Here is a 14,613-nt window from a genome sequence, read left to right on the forward strand (position 1 = left end):
GCTATGCTAAATCTATTTTTACATCTAAGGGAATGACATCTAAAAATAAACCTTATCCCACCTGTTATCCACTTTTGGGAAGTTTGGATGCTGTCAAGTCACAGCCCACAGATAAGGCTTTTGATAGTAGCTTCACATGTGATGGTCACAGTCCACCTTTCGTGCCCTTGGCGTGATTTTTTAATTGTTTCATTAACTGTTGTCCTCCGGTTTATTTTGCTGTGAATATTCATTTGCAAATAAGAGTGAAGCATACATTCAGATTGGTTATGAGGTTCCTGAGTCTTCAGGTCAGCAACATATTAAAAGCAGTATCTTATCCATGAATCATTAGATGAGTCAGTTCCTGAAACCACTACAAGCCTCATAGTTCTTGGCTACAAGCAAAAGCAGGAAATCCAGGCTTCAATAACTTCCTTTCCCAGTCCTGGCTATAGTTGCATTGGTGGTTAGGTTCTGCTGCCGCATTTATAAGCTAGGAAGATGTATGTCTGAGGAACAAAGGCACTCGAGTCAGTTTACTGAAACTGGTTATAATTTGTGGTCTTGATCTGAATGTCAGGCTGCACTGGCATACCCTGCTCTGCTGTGCAGCCCTGCAGAGCTCGGCCAGGGAAGGTGGCAAGCTGGGTCTGCTGAAATGCCCCAAAAAACACGTGGCAACGTTTCAGGGAGCTTTAGTGTTTCATTGAAGCCTAAAACTTGTGGGCATGCAAGCTGACATTAGGCAGAGAGCTCTGGAGTCCATATGTATAGCTGAAGTGTCAACTCCCTTTGTTTTGTTCACCCAGTTGAGAGAGAGAAGGAGGGAGGGAACACATGTGTGTGCTAGCCACCAAACTCGGGCCTGTCTCTTGCCTTTCTTTGCAATTTACTTCCGAAAACACGGGGTCTTTTTTGAGGGGTTCCTTTTGCAGTGTTTTGGGCCAGTCTTATTGACTTCGAAATCAATTTTATAGCTATTTTATTAAATATTTTTAAAGGAGAGAAACATTAAGTGATTGTCTCCCAGGGTAATGGGTCTGCTGCAACTTGTATTTCATTCTTCTCTTTAATGAGCAGCCTCTATTTGTCTGAGTTCCTAAGTTGGAGCAGACGTAGTTTGGTGTCTCTACCTGTGTGCGGTTGATGCCTGCTGCTGCTTTATGCTTTGCTTGTGAATTTATGGACTTTTTCGATCTTGAAAAAAATTAAAATCGAGTGCGATGCATTTTCATTTATCAACTCTTCTGTTCTTTTCTATGCTAATTGGTGTTGGCTAGCTGTGGGATTTGAGAAAATGGGACTGAAACTAGACTTTTTTTTTCCACTATAGGTTTATGTAGAATCATTGGAAGTTCTGATAGAAATCTAAAAATAGAATGGTAGACAAACCTTGTGGGATGACCAGGAAAAAGAAAGAAAAAGAAATGAAATGATGAGCAGTCATATGGCGATGCTGTCTTTTATATTAAGCTTGTTTCCAATTCATAGCCAGCAGTTGCTCAGAAAGGTCAAATTCTATTTCAGCCTTTGTAAAAGACAAAATAAAAGCAAATGCAAAAGTTTGCCTGCCTTTTTAACGAAGCATGGCTGATTCAGATCACAGCCAGGATGGTGAGTGCCACTTTGTTCGTTCTTGTCATTTGTATTTCATGTTTGGGTAATTCTCTGGTGAACTTCAGTCTAGGCTAAAAGATTCTAAGCAGCCTTTGAGAAAGTTGGGCTCATTCGATTTTAGAAGTTTGACTGAGAGTTACAATATCTGACTTTGGTTTTCCAGACGTCAGGCTTGTACCAAAAAACCCCTTAGTTCTAGGTGAGTTTGTTAGGAAATCATTGAAAATATATTCCTCTTATTAATGTGTGAAGAGTTACTGTCTAAACTAAGAAGAGTTGTTTCCTTTTGTCATGGGAGATACACACTGTTATTTTTGTCCTGCATTGATCTGAGAGTTAACTTCTTTTTAATGCAGATTTTAGGCTGGGAGTACAGACCAAATCTTGAATGCTTACAGTCTCTAGACCAAGTCGTGCAGGGCCAGGGATTGATTCATCAATTAAAATCAATGTAAATGGATTTGTAAGCCTCCTTTAACAGATATCTTATTAGCAACCACACAAAGCAGCCCATGATCTGTGAGAAAGGTGTGTTGCCCTAGGTGAAGGAGACCCCAACTGATAGATTCTTTGGGGCCACTCTATGAAAAACTCAGTGGCTTTTATAAGGAAGGAACCTTGCTTAACCTTTACACTGAACAGATTCTTCCAGTGGAAAATTATTTTTCATGTGTCTGCCCAGAAAATTTTAGTTCTGTGTATCTCCACCATGGCTGCATCTCTCCCAGACCTTTGCATTCATGATCTCAAGGACATTTTCGTGAATTGGCCAGGTTCTGCATGTTTCCAGGCAAAAGGAGGAACCAGAAATAAAATCCTATTTGATAGCAGCAAAATGCTTTTTTTCTCCAACTGAAGCAACCAACAAGCAAGCTACAAAGAAGACATTTATTTGTTGTTTGAGTATCTAGCTGTATAGCTGTGCTTTCTTGGAATGAAGAAGTCAAGATGGTACGTTTGGAAAACCTTGTGGCTTTAGCAAAGGTCAGACTTCATTAAGCTGTCATTTATAAGCTGTCATTGTTAATTTTTTGTAACTGTGCCTCTATAGGTAGGCCAGCTCACCCACCTTCTTCTCTCTGATGTTTGGATTAAAGGGGGACATCTGACCCCCAGCTGACTTAAACTCTGTCTCCTGAAGATTTTGGGATTGAGACACCAATCCTAGTTTGTCTCTGATGCTCACAGTAGGGAAAAGCTAACTGGAGAGTAGATATTTGACCCATGGGTACAGAGAAGTTTGGGCTAAAATGGCTTCACAGAGAGAAAAGAACAAAGCTGTTGTGCAGAGGACATGATGAGAGACCTTGGGAATAGTCTCATTTCCTGATGATTTTCCATTTTCTGGTTTCCATTTCCCATGAGAGCTGGCTGTAGTTCCTAATTCAGGGTCTTCTGATAGACTCCTTGGCCTTATAATGAACTTCCCCTGCCTCCCCACTTGGGTTGGGGTGGATTTCTTTTAACTGAAACCAAATTGTTTCTGGCCAGCTAGTGTGCTAGGAAGTATGCCCTGTGTGGTGTTCTGGAGAGGCCCCACTCACCAAAGACCGCTAGCTCAGTACCGTAGCCCCTGGCATCTGCTTGGTCTGCATGCAGGGCTACTGTCCTGCACCCTGTTCTCCAGTATGGATTCAGTCCAAGAGAGCATCACATGGATGTTTAGCTAACTGGGCAGTAACAACAAGGGTTACCCCTTAACCTGTGTCTCAGACTGTAATCTTTCAAGGCCTGACAGGCCTTTCAGTTGCCTGGGGTGCCTTGTAGATTTAGGTTATGTGGTGCTTGGTTCCAAAGTGGCAGGTGAAGAATTTTCCCAGTCATACCCTGGGGTACTGAGGAGTTCTGGTTGGCTGAGCACCTGGAAAGAGTGAAGCCAGGTGTGTCATTTGACCTGAGTGTCCTTCCTGGTGGCCCCACTCCTCACTTCTTCTCCTTCCATCTCTGAGCAACGTGGAAGGCCCTCAGTGGCCCTGGGCAGAGACTTCCCAGTGATAAATCCATGTGTATGTTCTGCTGTGCTTCAAGCTTCCTCTGTTAGGGAATCTGCCAAATTAGTGGACTTTATTAGCAAATGGGTTAAATATCAAAGGCGTCTCTTGAAGGCACCAATAAGATGTGTGCCTGTGGGAATGATGTTGAAAACAAAGTGCCTACTTCCTCCACTATTCCCCAAATTGGAGGGGTCAGGGAGTGTGGTGGTGTAAATGAGCAGGGAGGAAAATTTAGGTGAGACTTAACATTTAGAAATAACAGTAGAAGTTGTTTAAGAGGATAGAATTTGTTCTGGAAAGCGCTTACCATTACTTGAGCAGATGTAATTCAGTATTTGTTTGTTGGTGTCTTTTACAAATTTGAGACCTTTTGTCTTTAGGGTTGATATGAAATTTTATGTTCTACCTGTTATGTTCATAAAGTTTAGTTTGCATATTTAGAAAGTGGAAACTGGAGAATTTTTTTTTTCTTTAAATTGAGAAGGGATGGGAAAAATGGACAATGTAGAAAGTTATTGGGATGTGGATGTGAGGGGTTCAGACTTACATAAGTGTGTTCTTAGACATTGCATATCAAGTAAAAAATAATGTTTCTGGGATGCTTTACAGCTTACATAGTTCTTTCAATAGGTTGACTTGTTTATTTCGTACAACTTGGTTTTTGTAAATGAGGAAGTGGAGTCTAAGAGATTAGGAGACTTGCTTAGGATCACATAGCTAGTCTAGTAGTGGTTAAACAGTGACCCAGCCAGTGAGCCGTCATGGGATGCCAGTTGACCATGCTGCTGGCTCTCCTTTGCTGTGCTCACTCCCTTTTGTCAGCCTTTGTTGTGGGAGGAGACTTTGTTAGGAAAAGGCTGCAGACAGGTGGAGTGGGGATGGGAGGGAGGGCAGGTGGGGTCTGGAGATGGGAAAGGAATGGTTTAACTGCCAGTTCAGACAGGTCTCTCTGTAGTACTCAGAGCACAGAAAGAGCAGGAAGGTCTCGGATGATCTCGTCCACTGGATTTCAAACCAGGCTGAAAATCTTTGTCACCCAGGGAGGGCTTTTTTTTTTTTTTTTCTCCTTAAATACTGATTCCTACTGCTTACCCTGAATCTAAATCAGAATGGCCAAAGGTGAAGCTTGGGTGAGTGTTGTGAAACCTTCCCAGGTGATTCTCAGGAAGTATCTGAGTCTTATGCAGTTCTAGCCACATGTCTCTTTAACTAGAAAACTTCTATAAAATCTAGTCACATGACATCTCCCCAGAGCGTGTTAGAAATACAGAATCTGAGACTCCCCCCAACCCGCACTCCATGCCTGCTGAACTAGAATCTTCATTTTAACAAGATTTCCAGGTGAATAGTGTGCATATTACAAATTGAGAAGCATTGCTAATATCTTAGGGAAACTTCAGGTCACTGTGGGTGGAATAATCACACATATTCTTTCTAGGTTTGTCATCGACCTTTTGACTTTCCTTGCTGTTTATATAACTTTTCCAGCAGAAATTAATTTTAAATCAGATTTATCAACTATTCCTTTATGGCTTCTAGGTTTTTCTTTTGCACACACACAAAAAAGACTATCTTAATCTGAAATTATTGGATAAAAGTCTTCTACCTAAAAAGAAATGAAGTCATAACATACTTCACACAGTTGAATGTGTCTAGAATTTATCTGGTATGGTATAAAGAGTAAGGTAGGGATCCAGACATTTTTACTTAATGTTTGGCTTGTCTCAACTATTCATTGAATCTTTTGTCTGTGGATCCATACATTCAGTTCATATATGTTTTACTATCAACCTGGAGCTTTCATTGCCAAAGCTCTGTAATTTTTTTTTATATCAAATTTAGCAACTCCTTGCTTATTCTTTTTAAAAGATTCCCCTGCCCCCCCACCCCGCTTTTCTAACAAGTTGGTAACAGATATTTTGAAAGTTATACGAATGTGTCTTCTGTAGGGTTTTATCTTCAGAGAGACTCTCCCTAACCAACCATCACAGCCTGTTAGGTCCCTGACTCCTCTCATCCCTAGCCCAGCTCCTTCTTATTCTGAATTACTGCATCCTGTTTATTTCCCTTGGTAAAATTAGGTTGTTGATTACCTTTCCTGCTAGAGTGTAAGCCCCACAAGGGAAGGTTCTATGTCTGTTTTATTTGCTAGCATAATTGCTCAGTGTTGAGAAAGTCCCTGGCAGTTGGTGCTTAATAAATATTTGTTAAATGAGTTAGAAGGAATGAAATCCCAATAAGGAGAGCTGCTGGCCTTCTAGCTGAAGATTAGCTTCGTGTAGAATTGTCTGAACTTGGATTCCAGTTTGAACTCAACCCACTGTTTGAGAAATTATTCAGATGGATTAAAGTGAATATGTGATCTTTTGGGAGAAGTATTAGTTATCTGCCATTGAATCAAGCACAGGCTTGAGAGCGTTTTAATCTATGAAAGTTGACAAAGTGGTACAAGTTCATTCTGAAGAGTGGAGATTGATAACAATCAATATCTAGTGCAGGCCTTGTCACCAGCAGGTCCTTTGGTAAAAACGCTCTGATTCAAATTTTGGATTTAGTAGCATCTCCCTTTTAGATCTTTCTGGTTATGCTAAGTTTTTTAACTATGGAAAGTAAAATACTACTGCAAAGAATTTTGCACCTTTTTTTTATTACTAAAAACTCCTAAGGGAAATTAGCATCACCCATTTATTAAATCCTTTTATTTTAGGTACAGATACCCAACTTATGAACTCCTTATGGACCGGAACAGAATCTTCATTCATTTTTATTTTATTTTTTTGATAACCAGTCACTTCTGTTTATTTCAGGACATAATATGTTTTTTGGATCCATGGGTGTTACTGAGTTATAACACTGTTTAAATATCCATATGATATTTTATTTTTGCAAAGATAGGTTCTAAAAATCATAAAACCAGATAGATTAACAATACGAATATCAAAATTAGATTAAAAATGTAGCTCATGGCTCTCATTCACTCTGTTTTGGCACTAAAGATGTTACTAAGATACATACTTAGAACACCACCAAGTATTTCAACATTTATAGAGATAGGTACTGTCAAAAAGGTCTTTCTGTGATTTTAGCAAAGAGAAATCATCTAAATTTTATTTCTTATACTGCTGACATGATTTAACTTTGGTACATAGTATTACTATTTCTCCTAGCAAGTTATAGTTTTCTCAAGGCCTTTTCCTCAACTTTTCTGTAAATAAAGTGTATTTCCAGCCTTCCAATTAAAATATTATCTTCATAAATATATGTACCAGGTTGGTATATTCATGAATATCCTTTCCAATTTTAGGCTAAGCCAAGACATGCATTTAATATTAACATTATTAAAGCAAAAGACAATCCTTTCATGCAGTGTTTGATATGGAAAACACTGATTTTGACATTTTATTCAGATACCAGCCTAATCACACACGATCCAAGAACATTCAAATAATAAACCAAAAAGAGACAGATGTTAAAGATTGGTCTTTAAACATTATAGCCAATGATGCCACGCTTGCCTATGATCTTGACAATATGAAACCACATCTACACCTTTGTGGCCACCAAACCAGCAGAGCTTCCTTAACTGTGAACTGTTTGAAGCTACCAGTGTGAATGCAATTGACTATTTTTTTCAAGGGGTTGAAAGAACCAGCTGAACCTTGGTGTAGTGCCAAAATGTGGCCAATTGAGGCTTCAAGTAAGTCACAGCAGTGTTTACCAGCACTGGGGACTTCTCCACAAGGTTAGGGACAAATTGGGCCATGGTTCTAGGATGGAAAGTTTGTGACCTCAAATGGCCGGCTGAATGTTACCCTCTTCATTCGTTTTTATAATTCTGACATCCAAGTGCTTGAAAAATGCTCAAGTAGTGAGAGCATGCAAACTATAAACATTCAATGTGTTTTTTAATTATTAAACAATAAAGTGATGTTCTATCTGTGGAGTGCAGTAGAAATATTTTGGCATATATTTCAGTTTCTGCTAGCATTCTTAAAAGCCATACTGATCTTAAAAACTTTTCCTCCCACAATGGGAGAATTTCTAGAAATTGTATTTCTTGATTATTTATTTTGCCTCACTCTCAGATGAGAAGGGTGGGGTATTTGGATGGAGTTGGTCAATCATTTAAAACACTGTCGCTTTCTCTCCTTAGTTTATATTTGGAATAAATTGAAACCAGTAGTATCTGAGGCCTTTAACCATTTGGTGCCAAAGTACTTGGTTTTGTAGGTTATAATTATTTCGGTTGATTGTTTCTTCAACAAAACATATTTTGAAAACAGTTACAGGAGCTCCACTGCATGATTCTGTAGTCATCTCTCTGAGTTACATTTGATGGTCCGTGAGAGAGATTACCTTGGGAAGGGCAAAGTGAGGAGTCTGTCTCCAGCACAGGCCCTCCTTCTCGTTCAGCTTTTGAGCAAAACCAGTGCAGTCCCCCACTGGTGACTCTGTTGTCCCTTTGAATTTGTGCTTGCCTCTTTGTGTGTACATTGTACACTATTTGAAGAATGTGTGTAAGCCTGTTATGTTTTCTTTAATAAAACTGCACTTATCCTTGTGTGGACAGATTGTGTTCTTAGAGTCTAAATTCTTAGAGAACACTAGGAACTGTTTACTTAGATCTTTTTTCTTTCTTTAAATAAAGGCCTCCTCTAGTTTGTCAACTTTAAAACTGTTGCATGTCAGACGAAAAAGCTGGTTGAAGGGGAAAGGCACGATTCTGGAGTGTTTTGAATATAGTGACTGTATTTTAGAGTGATAAGACCTTTGACTTTTCCAGAACCCGTATCAAACAGAACTGTAAAACAAAACACAAACTAAGATCTCAAACCTAAATTAGGGTTTTTTTTTTTTTTTTTTAAATCTGGGACATCAGGTTTTTGGAAAATCAAACAGGGCACACTTGAATAAATGAGGTGCTGCTTTATTAAAAATGTTTTTGAGTAAGGGGGGAAATTGAATAATTGGAGCGGGTCGTGCCTGTGGGTTCTCACTGTCTTTGGGTTCCAAAAGATGGGGTGAAATTTCAGTTTATTATGTACCAGGGTCTGTGTTGGGTGGTAGGGATTCAGAGAAGAATGAGAACTCAAGACTAGTTTGAGGACCTTCAAGGAATTCTAGTGGGAGAGAGTTGTACTAAGGGGACCATTCCAGCTTACCGTGGTGAGTATTGTGATGGGGAGAAACTGGGTCTGCCAGGGAAGGGACTTGGGCTGGGGTCCTGAGTTCCTACTGAAGTCAAAATAAGAAAACTTAGGGAATACGAGCTGCTGATCTTTATGGTTTCCTGGACTACATAGGCTATACTCAAAAAGGATGAGTTTCAAGAAGAAATCCTATCCAACAAGTGACAAGATAAGGCAGGAAATATAAACAAACATTTGGTTATAGTGGAAGGCAAATGCTGGAGGGCTGCCTACTACAGCCCTGGAGGGCTAGTTTTCTGCTCTCCATTTCTCTTTAGCTGGCTCCAGAGCCTTTCTTTTGATCTGTTCACAGGCTTTATAACTGGAGAACTAGAGGAGGTAGAGCCAACTGATACTATTTTTCTCTGGACTTCCTTTATCCCTGGTGTGACCTGAAATGGTGAATTCTGCTGTCAGCTGGGGGCTGCCTCCTGGTCTATCCCTTGAACCAGACCCTTTGTGTATTCTGTCCTCAGTGCTGTGGCAGCCTCAGGTGTCAGTGATGCTGGGCTGGTACCAGCCTGCACTTGTGCAGTGTGAGGATGTTGGAATTGACCCTTCCGGTCTTACTATAGGGGAACATCATGGACAGACAGGGTTAAGTAGAGTTTCTGTCTCTCCCTGGGCTCATTCCCCAGGCTGGTAGCTTGCCACAACTCTTTTTTGCTTCATGCCTTTCATCTGTGCAGTGCTTTATGTGTTAATGTCCTCTGGCCAAGTCCATGGGCCTGTTTGATCTTCACAACAATGCCAAGAGCAGAAAGCCTAAGGATTGTTAGCCCCATTTTAAAGATGGAAAACTTGAGGCTCAGAAAAGTGTGCCTGGATATGCAAAGAGCAGAGTCCACCAAAGACTCCTCCGAGTCCTTTATGGCAGAGTGGCACTGCCTTTCTCTCAGGCTGCAAGCCTCTGTGAAACATCTCTCTTCCCCTTCCCAATTCTCTGATCTCTCACGTTGTTACTTCTTTTCTCTTCCCCCTGAAGCTACGACCATTTTATCTGGATTACTCCAGTCTTCTCTGAGCTAATCTGCCGACCTTGGTGTGTCTCGTCTGGTTAATTAAGTTGCTGCATCATTATCACCATCATTATCTAATAATACTTCTATAACAATTCTTATGGGTGGCATTCTCACTGCTTTGCAATTCATTTAAGATTCACAATAATTCTGTGAAGTAGGTATAGTATTATCATCCCTATTTAATAAGCGAAGACCTGGAGGCACAGAGAAATTAAATACTTTGTCCAAAGTTTTACGTGGGTAATAAGTGTTACAGAGTTAGGATTCAAGCACAGACCAGCCGACCCCTTTTAGGTGTAGTCACTACGACCTGATCCCAGACTTTGATTTCTCAAAAGCCTCCTCTTGCCTGTGTGCTTCGTCACTCAACCAAGGCACACATTTTCTTCACCCTGGAGAATGAGACCCTTGCAATGTGATTTCTGTGTTTTTCTACCCTGGTGCCTAGTAGGTACGCTTCCTAAAAACTGGATTCTTGTCATTTCCCAGATGTACTCATGCCATTCCATCTACCAGGAAAGCTCCCTTAGCAGAGAACGAGGTCTTTGGCTCTGCCACCAATGACATGTATGACATTATGCAAGTCACTTGCTGAGCCTGGATTTCCCTGCCCAGTCCATGGGGATAGTGGCACCTACCACACTGGTTTGCTGTGATTTTGAGTGAGGCATGTGAAACCACAAGAAAACAGAGTACCAGTTTTTCCATCTATTTTGTCTGTCAAAACCTCCTGTTTTCTCTGCAGCTGCCTCCTTTAGCAAGTCGTCTTGCACTCTCTTCTTCCTTCACTAGAAGGGGCCCTTCACTTCTTTAGGCCCATCAGCGCCTTAATGTCACTTTCACCATCCAGCATACTTTACCGTTCTTCGTAGGTGTGTCTTTTCTTCCTCCTAAACTGTAAGCTCTTTCAGGGTAAGAGCTGTGGCTTGTACAGCTTTATATTCTCCAAGTGCTCTGGGTATAAAAGGCATTCAGAATATATCTGTGGAGTGAGTGAATTTGGGGCCGCTGGAATTCAGTCATTGCATTTCTGGTAGAGCTAGGTGAGCGATGCCCAGTGTGAGTTGACCTGCAGAAACAGCCATCTATTGCATGGACTCTGGGTTCTGCTTTTTATTAAATTATTCCTTGTAGCCCACTCCTCCTTTTCAAACTTAGGCTCATGAAGTAGTGCAAATTTGCACAGCCATCTTCTAAGCAAATTGGCTAAAACTCCAAATCTCCTAGAAGCAGAGTGGCCCTGGACATGCTGTTTAAAAAAAACAAAACAAACAAACAAAAAACTGCATAGATTTTATTTTAGAGCATGGAAGGAGTTATGTTACAAGAACTTCACTTCTGCCAAGTCAGAGACAATGTATTATTATATTTATCTTATGTTACGGCTGAGTTGGCATTGTGGTTGGTTTGTTTTGGGAGCTCCCCTCCGTGTACCTGGACCAGGGGAAGATGATGTGTGTATTGGACAAGCCTACCAAGCACAGGGAGAATGCAGTGTGACCTCTTAGTTTGGTATGCGGAATTTATTGGAGGAGCCACTCTCTTGCTCTGAGAAGTTAACAGATGATTGAGGTGTCTGACACCAAGTGACCCCAATCTTATTAACTACCAGTGAAAAAGTCTTGGTCCTCCCTTCCAACTTTCTGGCCAGCCACTCCCATCCAATATTCCTCTATTTCAGGCATACTCAACCATGTCTCCTTCCACTCCTTCTCTTCCACCTGTATCTACCTGGGATATCCTCTTGCTGTTATGCAGCTCTTCTCTCTTAAGAGAAGAACGTGCATTATTTCACAGAAGCCTCCCCAGCTCCTACAGGATAATGTAACAGCCTCCCTTCCTTTCTCTAAGTCGCCCATACTGTTACCCTGTGTTAGCATTAATCACATTGTCCTCTATATGTTGGATTTACCCCATTCTCTCCCTCTGAGCTCCTCGAAGGCAGGAACTATATCTTATCTTTGTATCCTGTCTGGTACAGAGAAGCTCAGAGCGTGTGTGCATAAGTAAAAGTATTTGGATGTGATAGTCATAGCTAACATTTGCCAAGTGCTGTAATTGTTTTATTAATAGAAGTGAGTCCTAGTTCTAGTGATGGTCACTCATTTTTGTTATCTTCAAGTTGCCTTTAAGAATATTGCAGAAGTCTCCAAAATAAAATATAATTAAATTTATGCTAATGAAAACATACACCATGTATATGCCCAGCCCTTTGCCATGCAAAGTAGACTTCCAGTGGCTATCTGTGGAATGACTGAATGAATGAATGAGTTAATGAAAGAATGAAAAGAGCCTCCATTCTCTGGGAAGGAAAGAAGAGTGGAATGGACTAAGCTTCTACAATGCTCTCGGAGCTGAACTTGTTGCTTGGCTGGAGCGGTGCTGACTGAGCTCTCTGGGACTCTACATTTCTTCTTTCTAATCATTTTCATTTTTGAAAACCAGCAGGACTTCTGTATCTTCTCATATTTTCCTAGACCGCAAGCTTTTATCCTATTATTTAGAATCCTAGAATTCTACCACCAAGTTTTAATCTAACATGAAAAATGAACACAGTAGCTTCAAAGTCCACCTCACCATCCTCTGTGAAAATAGTTGGTGTCATAGAAGGATGCAGTCCAGAGAGGAGCCAGGTGCTCACCCTGGTTAGTGAGAGTTCTAAGGCTGGATGCTCACACTGTTACGATCCATCTTGATGGAAATGTGGATGTTGCAGTTGTCAACATTTTGGCATTTGTATGTGTTTATCCAGGCAAACATGAGAAAGACCCATTCTTTCAAACACAGACGTGGAGAAAATTTTAATATCGTGAGAAAAATGACAACAAAAATTACCGAAATGCTGGTTTGTGTACCAGCCATTAAGAGAAGTTGAGTAGATGACCTTAAGAATGATGATATACATGTAATACATAAAGTGTACATTATATTAAGATACTTTTTACTTTTAGGAGTTATTTGTAGTATGGTGGATAATAATTCATAGGAGTTTACTTTTTAGTACCACAGGTTCTTGACCACTTAAGGAAAGGTCGAACAACAAATATTTCATGTGAAGTAATAAGTCACCTTTCTATATCGGTTGACAAACTCCATCGCCTAAATCTCAAATATAATCTGGTTGCGTTCACTTGTGTATCTTGCCGAAACTTTTAAAATAAATTGGATGATCTCCATTAGGCAATAGGGGCTTGTGTTCTCACCACACTTATTTACGAAGGCTGGTAGAGTGTCAGTGATGAAATCGAAACTTAGTTTGAACTTAATGTGCGAAACAAAATAAATTTGACTCTTTTGAAATTTTGCATAAGTATCTGTCAGAGCCTGGTACTAAGTATCTGGGGATTTTTAGAGCTGACCTCATTGAACATTGAATTATGTTCTAAGATACATTTTAATAGTGTTTTTCTCTAGAAGTAAAAGCTTAAACTGACCGGTGAAACCACTCTTTAACTCTCTCTGGATTGAACATTTTTTGTTACCTACCTTTAAAATTTTCCTGCTGTCCAGCCTTTAGGTTTCTGGTTTATTTCCCTTGAGTGGATTCCTGAGGCTGCAAGTAAAAGGTTAAAAAGGTACCATTTGCAACTGTACATTGTAGGTGAAATAAAAGAACTATATTAGAAGCTTAATTTCAGATTTAATGTTCTTGAGGACAGTCTTGTATTTATAATAAGTAAATACTATAACAAATAATTAAGACTTCTAATAGCACTTTTAATCTGTTTTCTATATTGAGGTTATATGTAAGGTTTCCTCTGACAGTGGGTAATTCTGCTGTTAAAAGTCATTGCCGTATATAGCCGACAGTGGCACTCTCAGGCCGCCGTCTGCCGTGACTGAATTGCAAACTTGTCATTCAGCTTCTTTCCTATATGGCTTCTTCTAGGACTCTCAGGATCCTCTGATTTGGCTGGACCAGATGTGACATCCCTGACACACATGTCCTGTAGTTCATGGACACTCCAGGATTGAGTGGGAGGCTCAGCCTGGCTGACCCCCATCAGAGTAGTGCTGGTCACAGTCAGATCTCCTCACACTCTCCATGGCAGCCCTTTTATTCTGGAGAAGAGCAGGTGTTATCCCCATTTTACACTGATGGGAAAACCAAGCTGAGCATATGACTAGCCCAAGGTCATCTTTGGACCTCGACCCCCAGCACAGTTCACCATGCGATATTACTCTTGCAGATCTCAGTTACTGTGCCTAAGAGGAGAGTTGTGGTTTATAAAACTCTCTCCAAATTGTAGGCTAGTTGGAGATTTTCCAGACAGCATAAGTAAGGGACTGAAATACTGTTTGCAGCATTTTTTTTTTTTAGTAAAAGCATAATGCCAGCAAAAGACTTGTTTACTTGTGCTGTACTTGTGTGACTAGATGTTTGTCTCACTTTCTATGATGTGTTCTTTTGAAAACAGTGGACCCAAGACCTAGGATCACCCTTCCATTCCTCATGTTTTTTGCTTTGGTGGCCTGCCAACTCCCTTCCTCTGTGTGTCAAAAACAAAATCCCTCCACCAAGGATGAGATAGAGCTGTCTGCAAGTCATTTTGAGGCACACGATCAGAAGTAAGGATGGCATTTGGAGTTTCACAAAGTCTGTGCACCAGAACTTAACCACTTCACTCACAGGCGACCTTCCCAAACTTCGCTACATCACTCAGGTGATTCTCTCTATGCTCTGCCTATTTATTTGTAATGAATTTGCAATTCTAAACTGCTTAGTTTCTGCTTCTCACAGCATAAATGGCTGGAGGAGGCCATTTATGGCTCTAAAGTAGAAAGGGAACATCTGCTAGAGAGAGAGAA

The 14,613-nt window shown here is 40.5% G+C and overlaps 1 protein-coding gene and 1 pseudogene across 10 annotated transcripts in view; one reads left to right on the forward strand and one right to left on the reverse strand.

Moving 5' to 3' along the window:
* TEAD1 (TEA domain transcription factor 1) overlaps positions 1-14,613 on the forward strand; it is a 250,050-nt gene that overhangs the window by 18,220 nt on the left and 217,217 nt on the right. The gene's annotated exons all lie outside the window — the stretch shown is intronic.
* On the reverse strand, positions 6,894-7,399 carry LOC120603222 (ATP synthase subunit g, mitochondrial-like; annotated as a pseudogene).

Source organism: Pteropus medius, unplaced genomic scaffold, assembly GCF_902729225.1.
Source record: "Pteropus medius unplaced genomic scaffold, Ma_sr-lr_union100, whole genome shotgun sequence".
NCBI lineage: Eukaryota > Metazoa > Chordata > Mammalia > Chiroptera > Pteropodidae > Pteropus > Pteropus medius.